We start from the raw sequence: 17,355 nt of genomic DNA, 5'->3' as shown, positions 1-17,355 counted from the left end.
CAAGTAAAAATATGCTAGAATTGTAGGGATGGGCTACTAGTATTAGTTGTTCTACCTTGATGATGCAGCTCTACATATGCATGAATTGAGGCTTGCTATTTTAGGTGTGAACAATATTATTTAGGACTAGCTATAGAGGATATGCATGATCTCACACAAAGCAAAAGGTCATAGAAGTTTGCAAGCGTAAAGTGGAGCTCACTATTGTAGAGCTACCTTCACTGATACCTTTATCTATGAATTTTCCTTGAAAAAAACATAAACTTTTGCTATTCAATGTATCAAGAACCCCTTAATATGAAACCCTTCTATAAGTAGAAAATGTATAAAAATATTATTTTAAAAATTTCTTATTTTGAACTAACATGATACAATATATATTCATGAGTCATTCCCTCAAGTTTTTTCACAAATTTGAGCAAACATACGTTTGGATTCACATCTTTTCTTAATCTCACAAGACATAGATTTTGTTGAGTATCATCCAAGATTACTTGAACCTTGTAAAAAGATCCCATGAAATCCAAATGATAAGTCCCTTATTCAATTGTAAAACTGGCATTTAACATTCCAAGTTTTTTACAAGAGCATATCTTAATTAAATTAGAAAACCTGGTATTTTTAAGTATGATCCATTTCAATGTTATCATAATCAGCATTGTGGGAAGATTGTGGATCTACATATCTAAATATCAATATTTGATTAATAATGATAAACTTCATATACGAGTTAAATGACGTGAAGCAAGCCATACTAATATTGCTCAAGCATGTGGAGAATTTGTATTTTGCATGATGGTGTGAGGATGGTGTATGGCACTCCTAAGATGATATTCCATATTAGAAATTACAAGTCATATTTCATATTACAAACCAAAAGTCTATTGCATAGAGCTCTACAAAAAAATGTTATCCTTTTTTAGGCATCTTTGGATTCACGAGTCATAGAGATTAGTAAAACTAGATTAGTTGTTTTACAAAATATAAGAAGAGATTACATGATATGGATGCTAAGCTCTATGAGAGGTCTTTCATAACTTTGTAGGATCAATGCCATACTTCACCCTCAAAAAGTCATTAAGATCTACAAATGACACTTGTATGGCCCTATCATCTACCAACATACGATCCCTTGCCTTAAACTCTATTAGGTGCATGATCACTTTATCTAGAGCATCCTTTGGCTTACTATGTAACTAGAAGCATTGGCCTAAGTGCCAAAACTCAACAAGCCAAATTATGAGCTAGTTAATTGCATACACATCAAACTCCTTTCCATATACAAACTGGCATAGTGGGTCATAGATCTTGGGTGCAATCCATGACCTTCTTTTCCTTTCCATCTAAGCTCATCTATAATGTGCATGGGCTCATCTCCCCCACCCCACATTTCCAATTGAGGGCTAGTCTTGTCATGCCAAAAATAAGCATTAGATCCTATTCCATGATACCCACTCTAGAGGTATTATCTCTATTGAAGTTTAATACCATACTATTAGCATGCGAATCTGAATGGATGATGCCAACACTATGCATGGCCTTCACCCCATCTACCAATATATGAATAATGTTCAACATATTATTGATGACATCCACAATTTTGTCCATCTCCTTTGCATTGGGTGAGATGCCAAGACTAGGTCATAATCCCATTGATGGCTTATGTATGCGAAAGGTTATTCTTTATATTTATATTCTTGAAAAGGGACCCTAATCAATATATCATTCAATGTACGACCCTTGAAAAAGGGAATGATTATAACCCAAGGGCGCTTAAAAGTAAAGGCAATGCATTGCACAATTGATGCATTAACCTTTTCCATCCCATGCTCCACTTGAAATTTCTATGGTTTGGAATTACTGGAGCTCTTGGATGTTTTAGTGAAATATTTTAAGCCCAAATGAAAACAACTAATATTGTCTAAGGTAGCTTCAACACACTATCCATTGGTACCTTGGTCAATAACTCTCCCTAGCTTGATCGCATAAAAAGGAATGCCAATTGCTGGTACACATTGCTGATTGCTCAATCTACACAATATAGTTCTTGCCCTTGATAAATCACCTTGCTTCTTGGTGGGACTGAAACTAGGACTTACACTTATGGTGGTTAGAAGAGGCCTTAGGAAAGAAATTGCACCAAACAAGTCCTTTGCTCTTCTATAGTATACCACCTCGTCTCTTCACTTCATATTTCATAAGACTAACTTCTCCTTTAATGTAAATGTTGGTGCTAACTCTTTAAGATCTTCAAACATCTTGGGTACATTTCCTATGGTCTCCTTTGGTCCTTTCCTCATAGGTGGATGGTCCCTACATGCAATGAAATACCTCTAATGGCTAGTGTGGCTAATCAAGGTGCTACGATGTGATTAAGTGCAATGTCAAAGTTGTGAATGTAGATATGGTGCACAGATCGGACGTCGTATGCGCGCGTAGTGAGCGTCAGAAGGTCACCAAGAACAAAAGAACTCTACTTTTTACACAAAAAACAATGAAGAAAGCTTGCATGACATGAAACAAGAGACAAATTGGGTGCAATCTCCCCCCATGCCTTGTGTGAGTGCTCTAAAAAGCATGTATTTTATATATTATTCATCTTCAAGCTCAAGAAATAGCCCAATTTACAAGTAGCATGCTTTTGCTTTTGTGTTTGCTTTTGTGCGACTAAAGAATTAAAGCTATTGGGCGCCCAAGAAGTTAGGCAGTACCCAAATACAATGTCCAATATGTTGAGAGAGAGAGAGTACGAGAGAGATACATAAGACATGCTCCCAAAGAATGATTCATATTGATGTAGAGTTAGTATATATAGGTGAGAGCTAAGTCAAGTAAGAGATGATATATATAGTTGTAACATCCCCACTCAAATAAAGGTCTCTGGCTGCGAGTGAAAAAACCCTTCGGGAGAACAAGGGAAAAAACTGAGCCCCTACACATACCTACAATACAAAAATGATTTACTATAAAGTTTTCTTGAATACAATGATACATGCCTCAATCAGTGAGACAAGAATTTGGAACAATACCAAGTGCATATCTTAATGAACTAAAGCGAGCTTCACTAAGAGCTTTTGTGAAGATGTCTGCAACCATTTGATCACTGGGACAATGCTCCACCATAATAGAACCTTTCTTGATTTCATGTCGAACATAATGATAATGAATAGCAATATGCTTTGATTTACTATGTTGTATATAGTCTTTGGTAAGACTAATAGAACTTTGGTTATTGCATCGAAGAGGTGTACTAGATGATGAAGGATGTCCCAAATCTGCAAGTAGTTGTCGAAGCCAAACTAGCTCGCGAGCTGCTAAGATGCAGCAACATATTCAGCCTCAGTTGTAGAAACCGCAACATATCGTTGTTTCTTGTTGGACCAAGAAACCAAACATCCATTTACAAAGAAAAAATTCCCACTTGTAGATTGCATGGATAAGTGTGAACTTGCCCAATCAGCATCTGTATATCCAATAAGGTCAAGAGAAGTTGAAGAAGATAAAGAAGAATCCTCTCGACGACGATAAATAAGACCAAATTCCTTAGTACCCTTGAGGTACTTAAGAATACGTTTTGCAGCACTCCAATGAATAGTGGAAGGGGAAGAAAGATATTGTCCCAAAAAGTTAGCTGCAAATAAAATATCTGGTCTTGTGTTTAAACCAATAAATTGAAGACAACCAACAAGATTAGCAAAAGGTTGATGAATGGTTGATTCTTCATTGTGTGTTGTAGATGTACCCTCGGTAGAGCTCCAAAGAATGGGAGTGTTGGCAGAATGCGCATTTGTCAACCCAAACTTCTTAACAATATCATTAATAAACTTTGTCAAGCGAAGAAGAAGAATGCCTTGTTGTCGGTGTTGTTGAACTTGAATACCCAAACAAGAATGTATCTCACCAAGATCCACCATTTCAAATGCAATCGATAAAAGCTTCTTCATTGCATCCAAGAAAGCAATATTATTTGACACAAGAATAGTATCATCAACATATAGAGCAAGAACAATAAAAAATTTGTCCTCCCTTTTGATGTAAAGATTTGGGTCAGCAAAACATGCAACAAAACCTTTAGGTGTGAGGAACTGATCAATCTTAATATACCAAGCACGAGAGGCTTGCTTCAATCCATATAATGCACGATGAAGTTGGCATACAAGATGCTCCTTTCCTGCAATCATAAAACCTTCAGGTTGCTCCATATAGATTTCTTCTTCAAGATCTCCATTGAGAAAAGCCGTTTTAACATCCATTTGGTGAATTTCTAGATCAAATAGTATTGCAAAAGCCAAAATCATACGAACAGTTGTGGAGCGCACAACGGGAGAAAATGTTTCTTGATAATCTACTCCTCCAATTTGCAAGTAACCTTTTGCAACAAGTTGTGCTTTGAACTTATCAAACGAGGCATCAGCTTTGGTCTTGGTTTTATAAACCCATTTACATTTGATAGGAACACGATTTGGCGGGAGTTCAGTAAGAATCCATGTACCTTTGGAGATTAAAGAATCGTACTCAGCTTGCATAGCTTCTTACCATTGATCCCTTTGAGACGAATTGATAGCTTCCATATACGATATTGGATCCTCTTGGACAGACATAACATCATCAACTACATCATATTCAATAGAATAGAATCTATGCTCTATCTCAATAGGAAGATCGACATAGATCTCCAAATTTTCATCAATCTTCTTTGGAGGTGAAGGAGGTTTATGATCATCAAAATTAGTAGACTCACAAAGCAAGTAAGAAAATGCACTAAGCAAAGACTATGTATCATGTGAAACATCTGACAACCATGTGCCACCCATAGTCTTCTCATCAAATATAGCATCACGACCAATGATAACCTTTTGAGTAGAAGGATCATAAAATTTGTAACCTTTGGAATGATCTGAATAACCAAGAAAAATAACCTTCAAACTTGGAGGATCCAACTTATTTCGAGTGTCCTTGGGGACATGAATATAAGCAATGCAGCCAAATGTGCGAAAGTGAGAGACTGAAGGTGTCTTCCCTCAGATTGTTATAGGAATTTTACCAGCAGGTGCATTTGTTGGAAGATGATTTTGAATAAAAACGTCTATTAGAAGTGCTTCAGTCCAAAACTTTTGAGACAAGCCAGAGTGTATAAGCATGCAACGTATAGCATTAAGAATAGTGCGATTTTTGCGCTCAGCAACACCATTTTGCAGAGGAGAATAAGGAAGTGTAAACTCATGATGAATACCTTGATCCTTACAGAAGTCATCAAATAGATTGGATACATATTCATCGCCATTGTCACTGCGAAGCGTCTTTATAGAGAATGCAATTTGAAGCTCCACACTTATCTGTATTGTTTAAATATAGATAAAGCCTCAGACTTATGTCGAAGAAGATAGACATGTGTGTACCGTGAGAAATCAACAATGAAAGTTATAAAATATCGATATTGAGACTTTGAGGTAGGAAAAGGACCGCAAATATCGATATGAACCAAATCCAAGAGAGCACAGGAATGTGATGAAGTAGAAGTGTGGAAAGGCGAATGATGGTGTTTTCCAAGTGCACAGTACTCACATATTCCCATACGTGGATGAGATTTAAGATCCATACCTTGCACAAGACCATGACCATGAAGATCAAGAATTTTGGCAAAATCGGAGTGTGCAAATCGTTGATACCATAATTTGCAATCTGCATCTCCAGGGGTAGTAACAACATTTGCAACTGTATCATTCAATGATAGCTAAAATAGATTACCATGTTGAGGAGCCACTACTATAGTATGTTCGCCTTTCTCTATAAGACATTGATTATGATCAAAGCCAACAAACAAACCAAGATCAACTAGTTCATCCACTATAGATTACCATGTCGAGGAGTTCTTCATCCACTAGAATATTAAGAGGAGTTCTTCATGTTCCAGATTTGCAAAGAAATCTGGAACATGAAGAACTCCTCTTAATATTCTAGTGGATGAAACAGTCCCCAGATATAAATCACCCACTCCTTTGACTTGACAAGTCGTATCATCCGCAAGGTAAACAAACTTCTTGACAGGAAGAGAATGATAATTTTGAAGTCGCGATTGGTATGTCATGCTTCCGGTGGCACCTGAATCAACAATGAATAGAGAACCATCATGAACATGAAGTACCTTTTCTAGAGAGATATCATGATGGAAGAAATTGAGCTCTTGATGAGTATGATTATCATCAATTGTAGTTTGTTGAACAATATAAGCTCGAGAACGTTCTTCATCATATCTACATTTATAACAACGACGAGATGGATGATCTGTATATGCACAATAATCACAAGGAGGAAAACTTTTGAACAAGCGAGGTTGCTTTGTAGTAACTCCATGCTCCTCATCATATTGACGTGCCCAGCAATCAGAAGCCACATGGCCTTTCTTATCACAATAAAAACAATGTTTGTTAGGATAAGCAAGACGAGAAGATTTACTACCTTGACTAGAGCGTCCACCCTGCTGAAAACGTGAAGCGGGATGCTTGCGAGCAACAAAAGCAACATCAAAAACCCTTTGTTCACGAGTGACCAAAACAACATAAGATTGTTCCAAATGATGCTCATGACGTTGAGAATATTCAATAAGAGATATACATGCTTTGTCAAAGTGGATATCATCCTTGTTAGACAAAATAGTGATCATATTGTCATATAAAGGATCTTTGATAGTATGAAGAAGTTGAGTAACAATTTGATTTTTAGCAACAGGAGCGCTGGCAGCACCAAGCTGATTGATAATATCTTTAAAAGCCTTGATATGAGAGTGCATAGAAGTACCAACCTTATATTGAAGATTCTTCAAACAAGTTTGGAGATATAAAATTTCGGTGACCGATTTTTTCTCAAACGTTGAGATAAGATACTCCCAAACAGCATGAGAGGTTTCCAGATGAAAGACATCCAACATAAGTGAGTCAGGAAGTGCGGACAATATATAACAACGAGCCGCTTTGTCACGACGAATCCAATCAGTATGATCAATTTTCCATTATTCAAATAATGGGCCATGAGTAATCACAGAATTGTTATTCATCACATCAATAGGTTGAACTGGGCAAGACAGGTCGCCCAAAACAATATCAAATAATTTGTCACCTTCAAGAATTAGCATCATCTTTGCTTTCCACCCAGGAAAGCCTTGTCCTTGGAAGAAGGGAACCGAACGTTGGCTAGACGGATATCCGTTAACAATTATGCAATTGGCCATGCCTATATGTCGAGAGAAAACAAATAAGATGAGATCGCAGAATCTGCAAACCATGATCAAGACGAGCGTAGTTGAGACGCATGACAATCAAAATAGGGAGATGCACGTAAGAACGATGAAAAGTATTGAGTGACTAAAAAGAAGCCCGAAATAGAGAGACGTAACGTGCAAGACGAGATGACGCGTATAAGAAAAGTGCTATTTCGGTCGAGCAAAGAACGTGAACGATAATAAAACATCGCTAAAAATAGCAAGATGTTTGCATGTCATAATCAATGTCATTAATGAAGACAAGCAATTAACGAACTGTAATTGGGGATTAACGAACTGTAATTAGAATTACAGTTTTAAATAAAGAATCGTAGATTTGAGCAGAATTGTTGTTTTGAATCTTGAACTGTCATAACTTTTGATCCAGAACTCCGATTGACAACAAGCAGTTTTTAAAGATAAAATTAACTAATACTTCTAATTTAAACAAGTTCATGTATCAAATCATCACTTGTGCAAAGAATTCAATCAAGTATAAACAACTTATCTTCCTTGTTGTTGCTACGCATCCATAGCTCTGATACCATGTTGAGAGAGAGAGAGAGTACGAGAGAGATACACAAGACATGCTCCCAAAGAATGATTCATATTGATGTAGAGTTAGTATATATAGATGAGACCCAAGTCAAGTCAAAGATGATATATATAGTTGTAACACAATACAAATATTTAAATTGTGCACCCATGCACATACAAAAATAATAAATAAATATCAAGCGCTTTAGTAAATAAGCACGACAAAATATGGGTGCCATGCCTAAGATACGCGCCCATCAAAAATTGATGATAATTTGAATACACGCTATCCTCCAATGCTTCCCAATGCCACCGCTGCTTGCTCTACACATCAACTGAAGCATTCACAATTGTTAGAAAAATAATACAATTAAACCGACAAAAGTGAATACCTAGCAGTTTTCAGCTACAAAAATAAATTGGTTAGAACTCAATCCTAACCTTAATTTATTACAAGTGCGCACTCTAAACTCATAAACATTTACTAATTTAAATATGTATTTTGCGGACTCCCGCTATGGAATCACCCACTTACACATTAAATTAACAAAACACCGGAAAAGGATAGGCATCCCCATTGACTTTTGGCACAAAGAATCCACCTTGTGTATGAGCCCCGGTAATAAAATTTTACGGAATCCACTGCGAAACCTCACAGAATCCACCGTGGAATATGCCTCCTAGCATCATACCCCCGGGATGGGATAGCAATTGTTCTCAATTGCTATTAGCTCAATGTGGAGCTAACAGTGTGGGGAAAGCACTTAGGTCTCTAGTGCACATCCATTGGGCCTCTTCAACGGGATGATTTTTAAACTTGACCAAATATCTAGAATATCTACAGCCAGTTCTAGTGGTCATAAAGTCAGTATCTATAATAGTTTCAAGCTCAAGGATTTCAGTTTCATCATCTAGAAAATGAGGGTTTTCATAGATAGGGTGTACAGGTAATTGTCCTCTAAAGGATCGTAATAAACTGATATGGAAGGTGTTGTGAATTTTCCAATGTTGTGGTAATTCTAGTTTAAAGGCATTGTCGTTGATTTTGTGTATGATCTTGAATGGTCCATAAAATCTAGGTGCTAATTTTACAACGGGATGTTTATCTACACTTTGTAATCTTTGTTTTTCAATTCATAACCAAACATAATCATCAACTTGAAAATTCATAGCTTGTCTTTTCTTGTTTGCTTGTTTTGTGTATGATTGCTGGGCTTTGGCAATCATATCTTTAACTTCATAAAAAATAGTATCGTGCATGTTAGCAATATCATCAGTAGTTTGAATTTTGTTTGATAATGATGTAACAGGTGTAGGCAATTGATATCCATATATAATTTCAAATTGTGCTTTCTTTGTAGCTGTATGTGTTGTGTTATTATATGCAAACTGAAGTAAATGTAGATATGTATCCCAGGTGTGTGGTTTTGAAATTGTGTAGGCATGCAAAAGATCTAAAATAGTAATGTTAGTAGCTTCTGTTTGACCATTTGTTTCAGGATGAAATGCAAATGAAAAATCAATCTTTATTCCTAAGTTAGCAAACAAAGTAATCCAAAAATTATTGCAGAATCTAGAATCACGATCAGAAATAATGACTTTTGGTAAACCATGGTTAGTGAAAACAATTTTGAAAAACAATTGAGCAGCTTGAAATGCAGTTAAAGTTTTCTTGCATGGAATAAAATATGCTTGTTTGCTAAACCTGTCTACAACAGTCCAAATCATATCATGATTAGCTTTAGTGTTAGGTAGACTAGTGATAAAATCCATTTGTAACATTCCAAACCTCCAAAAGCACGCGTGAACCACCTTTATAAAGGATAATTGAATTGGATAATGGCAATTTTTTTTAATTATTTCCCCTTACCACACAGTCGACAGTCGTGCTGGAGGGGAGGGGAATAGCATGTATGAGCAAGCTCCAACAAGAAGCTCCTTGTTGGAGCTTGCTAAGGAAAGGAGGCCATGCACTATGGCCGTGTGGGGGTGGTAAGAGTCCTCTCCCTCAGCTATAAAGACATAAGAGGGGCCGTCGAGGGAGGGGATAGATAGGATACTACTCTTGATAAGTGAGGGAGGGAGAATCGAGAATTTTGACGCTACATTGAGGTGCTGCCTTGGAGCCTGAAGAGGTGCCGTCTAATTGCGTAGGGGAGAGAGGAGAGGAGATACTCTACTGCTGGGCGGCCATGAGGTAGGAGAGAGGGTGGTCGTGAAGGAGAGAGGGGAGTGGAGAAACTGAGTTCCTGTCAAGAGACAGAGGAGGAGCCGTCACAAGACGCCACCCAGTCCCATTGTAGCTGCCGCTGCAGTCCGACCCCCTGCCCGCAATCACGCCGCCAGCAGCTGCCGTTCAGTCTGCCCTGTCCATTGACACATCGATCTACCGCCGTAGGTTGCCACATGGAGCTTCCATGTCCCCTTTCAACCCCTCATATGGAGTATTAAAGCCCCTTTCCCTCCCCCACACAAAAGTCCTCCTCAGGGCTCTATAAGCCCTTTTTCCCCCCCACATGCGAGATCTCCTCCTAAGGGCTCTTTAAGCCCCTTTTCCCCCATACACAATCTCCTATATCCAAAACGGTCTTCTAAACCTTTTTCCCCCTTTGTTTTGTGGGTCTTCAAAAGGCCTTTCAAAGTGAATCCCCCTAACCGGGATTTAACACCCTCCTCCTGGGTTTATCCCACCCCCGCAATCCAAAGTCTTAATCCTTTCTTGTGAGCCTTTCCCAAAAGCCCTATCATGGTTCTTATACCCCCCAGCCTTCGGAATTTTTCCACCCAATTCCATGCGAATTCCACCTAATACCCTTCCCGTAAGGTTTCCCACAAGTCCTCAAAGCCTTCTTATGGATTTTTCCTCCCCTAGCCGATTTTAAGGCCTTCTAAAGCCAATTCACAAAGGGAGTTCACGTACGAAGGAGACGGACAAGATCGTAACTCTGCGCCCAAGGCGGAAAGGCTGAATTTGAAATGGCTCCTAAGAAAGCCCAAGGCGCAACCGCAGGAGGATCATCTCCTAGCATCCACGTGGACATCTCACCACAAGTCCAGGTTTTTCTTCCTAATTTTTATTATATGCCGTTATAATTTAATCATGCGTAGATGATTTTTGGAGATAGGATGTATTTTTTGTCTTAAATGCTTTGGTTAATTTAAAAGAATTAGCTCACGACGGAAGAGTTCGGCGATTAGTATTTTTAATAAAACGAACAAAATAAAGTGAGTAGAAGATTGGTATGTGTTTCTAGCAAGTAGTTTTTGTGCATTTCAATGAATTGAACTTAGATTAGTGTCCATATTTACAAAACGGAATTAAGATAGTGGACTCTGTTTAGGCATGGGAGTATAAATTGCACGTCACATTATTAGGACATATCTTCTTCGCAATGAGTCATTAAGGAAAGTGCTAATAATCCATAGGAAATAGCAAGGCATGAAATGATTCTTAAGTTGCATAACTCTAGTCAATTGGTATAAATATCGTTTTTCAATTGCATATTTATTAGTAAAAGGTTGCACGTTTTAGCATGAATCTTGTTCGATGATTAATTGGAATTAGGCTATAACCTAACCTATGCTTGATCTTAAACCGAAAAGTTAGAGTTTGAAAATCAACTTACGCGTAGACAATGAGTCATGTGATTATGAAAATGATAGTGTAATTACCTTCAAGAATAGACAAGTTGGCTTAAACCTAAACACCTAAAAACTACGAAGGGACTCGTTTAGGAAGAGTTAATTCAATTCCAAAGAACTAACTAGGATTTAACACGTGACCTAGTCGCTCGTATTGCCAAGGCTGAAACTCCTATACCCTAAAGACTTACCCACATTCATGGAAAGTAGGGGCATTGGAACATACTTGAGAAGTGATCTTGGGTTTTTCCCTAGGAATCTCTCGCTATAAAAAGATGGAACTTGGAACCCTAGGACTGACAACGTCAGCCTAATGTAATCATGAATAGAGTGTTTCGTGACGCCATTCGAAGGGTAAATAGTTCCATAGCTTGATGTGACACTTGTGCGACAAGTAGTAGAGTCGCACGATCTTGTGAATTGATCACAAGGAAACGGCCAAATTCCTCGGAATGAGGTTGGTAGACTCTTACGCAAGCTATCTTGCAAGAGAATGAGTAATCGTCCTAATATAGTATCTTTCTTGGGTAAAGATAATTGCTTGGAAGCAAAGGATAAGCCAATAAATTGGAATAACATATGAACTTAAGGTATTGATCAAGTCGAGCTAATAGGATACGTCCTAACCCAGGATATAGGGGATCTTGCCAAGTCGAAAGTAATCCCGGATCGAGTGCTGGATACATTTAGAAAGAAGGATTCACTCCTTAGCAGTTGGCCAACAATAACGACCAATGGAAATGATTGTGCTTGATTACATATTTAAGAGCATTGTTTTGCTTTGTTTGATCAAAGAATGAAAGGATAAATGGATATCCAATGCTTCAGGTTGAAGTCCTGAAGGGAGAGGCAGCTTCAGTTACCCCCGACTGCTTGCTTGACCCTAACCAAGGGGGTTGTTAACCACACTGGGAAAGTAGACCGAACCCGCTGCGAGAGGTCTCTCTGTTGAGCGCTACTTGGAGCAGGAGGACGCTTGGGTGCCAGGGGGGCTCTGGCCATAAATCCCTCGCCTTCTGAGCCCTGCACAAGAGGCTAACGTGACTCGGGATTGGATCTCGAGGCCCGCATACTAGTCTACAGGTGGAATCTTGGATTAGTGATCCCTGTGGATTGCTAGATAGCCTTTGGGAAGATTGTGGATAAGCCTACGGACTGGACTTTATGTATTTTAAAGATAAATATGATAACCTGTTAAAAAGAAACTTGTTTGACATTGCTTTTCTATATCAAGTGCTATGATTATGTGAAGGAACCAATACCTAACGAGCTAATTAAGGAAGCTGATTGAACTAAATGTGTTAGGTAATTAAATAACTAAAACAACCAGAGGAAAGTGCAGTGGATGTGGACATAGGTCTATTCTACGGATGGGTGGTCCTGGTTGGCCATGAACTTTTCTTAATCAAGATGGACAGTAGGAAGATCGTTCAAAGAACACGAACTACAAGAGCATTGACCTAGAGTTATAACTGATCCCGATTTACACTGTTTTAGGAGAACGGTGTCGAAGGGTTTGTGAAAACAATGTCGCATCCACAGACGACCTTAAACAATTTCAGGATAGAAGGTCAACAGTGACAGTCTTCACAAAGGATCATATTTACATTCCAACAACTCTTTAGAAGATGCATGTAATTTTTGAAAATTCTGAATCCATTCTTTACATCTAGAAGAACACTTGTATTCAGTCCTTCAAATGTAATAGACATGTCCTTAACTTTTTCTTTTGCAGCCTTTTTGTGGTAGAACTCTTTTATTGGTCATTACTTTCAAGAGAGGATGTGGCTTTACTCTTCAAGATAGACTAGCATGTCAATTTCTGTCATTACCTAATGATATGTGGAAAATTTTATTTCTCATAATTCTCCATAATTCTAGTAGATCTATATTATTTGCCTCCATATATTCATCTTCAGCTCATCATAATAGAGATGGAAAGTGGTCCTGAACCTCCGTTGATGGTGTCCTCCCTTGAGTATCATAAGTAGTCCTGTAACTTGCAGGCCAAAATAGGCTCAGTTTCTGTAATACACTCTGTGTCTTCATTAAAGGCTGTTAGCTGGGTCTTCAGGATCAAGGGAGCGAAGTTCAAGAACCAATTATGATGATGTGATGTTGTTAAGGATAAAAAACTTGGCCACTATACTCTGGTCAGCGACAGTAATGTTGGTACTTCAAGGTGACATATTGCGGTTGATCTTAGCTTCAAATCAGGATATGAATTAATGCTGTGGGGTCTGATAGACATCTCAAAATAATCCCATCCATCATCGTTGGAAGAAGATATCTTTCCCACTGACAATCAGTAGAGACAGGCACCGTAGGAAGTATAATCATGACAATATTCTCATTCCTCTAATGTACCCTTCCTTCAGCCTCATCTCACGAGGTCCAAATTTTCTTAAAGATAGAGAGCATTTTCTGAGTAGCCATAGGAGACTGCAACCAGAATAACATGGGCATTGCAATCATATTCAAATGTCTAATCGATCCAACTGGTCCAAAATTCTGAAAGTGAATATCTGAACTATCGTGCAGCTCTGTAACAAATGGGTCAAGGGCTTGATGGCAATATCAAGTGCAGACTACAGTAGTATATCAAAATCTGTAAACGATGACCACATATGGTGCCTTCGATCAAACCCTGGTGTTTCTTCTTCCTGTATGCGATAAGAAACTTAATCTCCTGTCATTTTTGTGGCGGTTATGGCTGCAAGGAGTAGGAGTACTCTTTCCTCTTCGTGGACTATTGTGGTGTGTCGCTCTGGCAATGCAATCCGTCATCGATTAATAAGTCCTCCTCTCCGCAGTTCACGACTTCCTCCACCTGACAAGTGAATTTCTCTAATAAAGGCTTGAAACATGCAATTCGGGCTCACTCCTCTGCCTGCAGTTGTCCACCTCAGAAGGCTTCGACGAATTTGTTGCTGTCTTCCAAATCAGCTTCACCTTCTGTGCTGCTGTCTTCTCCACTCCATACTATTGAGAATCCAGCAGGAGCGGTCATCACTCGTAGGCACTATTCTTCATCACGACGTCTTCGATTCTGCGTCTCCGTCCCTCGTGTCAAAACGCCATCAGACCTGGGAAGCGAACACCAGGGATATGGCGAGAATGTGCGTAAATTCCCTCAAAATACCAAATTGCCTTGGTAGCATGAGGAAAGTGGTCAGTCAAGAAACCACCACCATTCCCTCGGTCAAAAGTGCCTGTAAATCCCCATTCGTCTCCTGGGAGAGATCTATGTGTTTGACATCTTCAGCAGAATCATTGTCTGCAATTTGACCTCCAGTCCAATCAAGTATCTCTACGCGGAAGACCTCGCCGGCTGCCACTTGAGCCACAGGGGGAATGTTGGGATGCCATCGGTTACGGAGAGGCTGCGGCTTTCAGACCTCAATTGCCATGTGCTTTTCTTTCTTCATGAAGTTCATAAAAAAAAATAGTAAAACCTGCATATTCCCCTTCTCCCCTATACTCTGTTCTGCTTTCCCTCGTCTATTTTTCTCCTTGTCTATTTTCTTTCCTCCTTTCTCTATTTTCCCTCTCTCTCCTGTTTCAGCCTGTTCGTCCCGCCCAAAATACCTCCTTTTAAAAAATAGCTCAAAAGCTTTTTCTTTCCAGCCTGATCCACATCTTCTTTATCCCCTTGTTCTAAAGACTCTATCCTTGGCAATTCTTTTGCAGTTCCGTTACAACTAGTAGAAACAGTGTTACCAAGTATATGTTTACCATCCTCTGCAACCTTTTAATTCTTTCACCTAAAGCAGGATAACTCGCACGTGCATCAGCTTGTTTGCCTTCAGTATTTGCTACAATACTCTACATGTGGTGTATTGCACACAAATGAAAAGGAATAGGCTTAATGTTGTTCCCATTTGCCAAGCCAAAATCCTAGTAAGTCCACCATAGTGTCATGTACCCTCGTCATGGATGCAAATAGCTGAATTCCCTTGTCAACATAGCCAAGGATGAGGAAACTCCAAAAAATACTCATTACATTATGGTATGCAGTCAAACATGTGCTGAACATCAGGCAAACTCCCACATTTGGCATATTTATCCTCCAATGTACTTCGATTTGCATCTCTTGGAAATAGTTTAGTACTTCCTCACAAAACCCATAATCGGCATATCTTAAAATATAAAAAAAAATCCCTGTTCTTCTCTGTCTTCAGCATAGAATGAAAGAGCAAACATAACAACTAAGTATGTACAAAGTATCAAATCACACGCACAACTTTTGGGTGGTTTACACACCTCGAATGCGCAGCAATACGACAACGGAATGGGACTATGCCTTATGGCAGAGAGGTTGAGCTTCGCATCCCTCCCCTTTCCCATTCTCCTTAAACCAAGTGCAGCTTTAATCCGCATCGGACCTGGCGTTTCTGCGTAAAGTAGTTCGCTTGGGTTCGATGCTAATTGCTGTTAGGAAATGACCAATAGGGAAAACCCTAATTCAGGTCGGTCCTAAGTGGGAATGGCCGGAATACTTCGGCTACATGGCAGACGTAGAAAGTCTTAGATCGCAAACCCCGTAACATTCCATGGGAGTGCCGGGCGGAACTTTCTAGACATCCTTTCTAATGGAATGCTAAGACGTCTCCTGAAGATAACAAGTGGGCACGTTACAGTTGGTATGAGAGCGAGCCAACAAAGGATTTGTTTTTATGAAATCTTAATAAGATAAAGTAAAGCAAATGTTGCTGTCCAAACATTTCCTTACTTTCAATGCTGTCTTGCAGAACTATGAAGCATGGAACAGGTTCTTGGTATTTTGAGTCATGTTTATGACTATGATGCATTCCCCGCATTATCGACAAAGGGTTGAGATGATGAACATCCTAGAACGTATCTTTAATCCATCGCCTTTGTACATGGAACAAAGATGGATGGGTACCTCAGGAATCTACTATATAGCTGCCCACCGGTTTGCATACCTACAGACCAACCTAAAGAGGATCAAGTGGTTGAAAGACCTAAAAGTTGTGAAGCTATTTTTGTGGAAGCTCAAGTAAATTCAATTTTACATATTTAAGGTCGGAGGGTTGATCTGAACTCATATGTATATGAGGAAGTGACTCGTGTAATCCCCACCGACAGGATCAAGGTGTTGGGGCGCCATGAGAAGAATGTCCAAAGGAAAGGATATCCTGATCTTCCAATGAATTACCGATTCCTAAAGATCCATGACCCAAAACCATACTATTATCTAGTTCCTATAGATAAATGTAATACAACATTATTCTCCCCAAACTAAATGTAAACAGTTGGCTTATCATCGCAAGAAATGTTGTATTCCGAAAGGGCTATGCCCATATAAATACAATAAGACTTCCTTTTATCAATGTCTATTTGTGCATGAGAATTGATAAAAGTTAAGTGGTTAGATTGCTTGATTGATAGTGGAAATCGAAATGAAATATAAATTGTAATGATTATTGATTAATAAAGAAACCTTTATCCAGGCACAACCCCAGGCACAGAATCCCAGTTCGCCTCCTACATCAAGTACTGCTGTAATCCAGGAGAAGAAGTTTCTTCTCAAAAAAATTAAGTCACGTGAATTTGACGGGAGAGGCAGATCCATTCAAGCAGATGCTAAAATTTGGATTGAATCCATGGAGGATTACTTTGAAGCAGCCGGTACTACCCCTGCCAATCAGGCTATGCTCGCCAAGCTGAAGCTCACTGGCGAAGCCAGGCTTTGGTGGAAGCAATGGTGCAGGGATCAAGGGATCGCAGAAGGATCCATTACTTGGGAGAAGCTGAAGAAAGCCGTGCAGGGAAGATACTTACCACCAGCGTATCGCACGCAGAAAATGAATGAGTTCTACGAGCTAAAACAGCTGGGACTCACTCTTGACACATACTATTCCAAATTTGTCCCACTTCTTAAGTATGCGCCACAG

General features: G+C 39.1%; 1 pseudogene; it reads left to right on the top strand.

Moving 5' to 3' along the window:
* Positions 1-17,355, top strand: part of LOC148015142 (uncharacterized) — a 93,774-nt pseudogene that overhangs the window by 62,670 nt on the left and 13,749 nt on the right.

The sequence above is a fragment of the Lygodium microphyllum genome, chromosome 24 (genome assembly GCF_053477565.2).
Source record: "Lygodium microphyllum isolate KBCC chromosome 24, Lygodium_microphyllum_v1.1.10, whole genome shotgun sequence".
NCBI lineage: Eukaryota > Viridiplantae > Streptophyta > Polypodiopsida > Schizaeales > Lygodiaceae > Lygodium > Lygodium microphyllum.
This window is presented reverse-complemented; position numbering and strand designations above follow the sequence as displayed.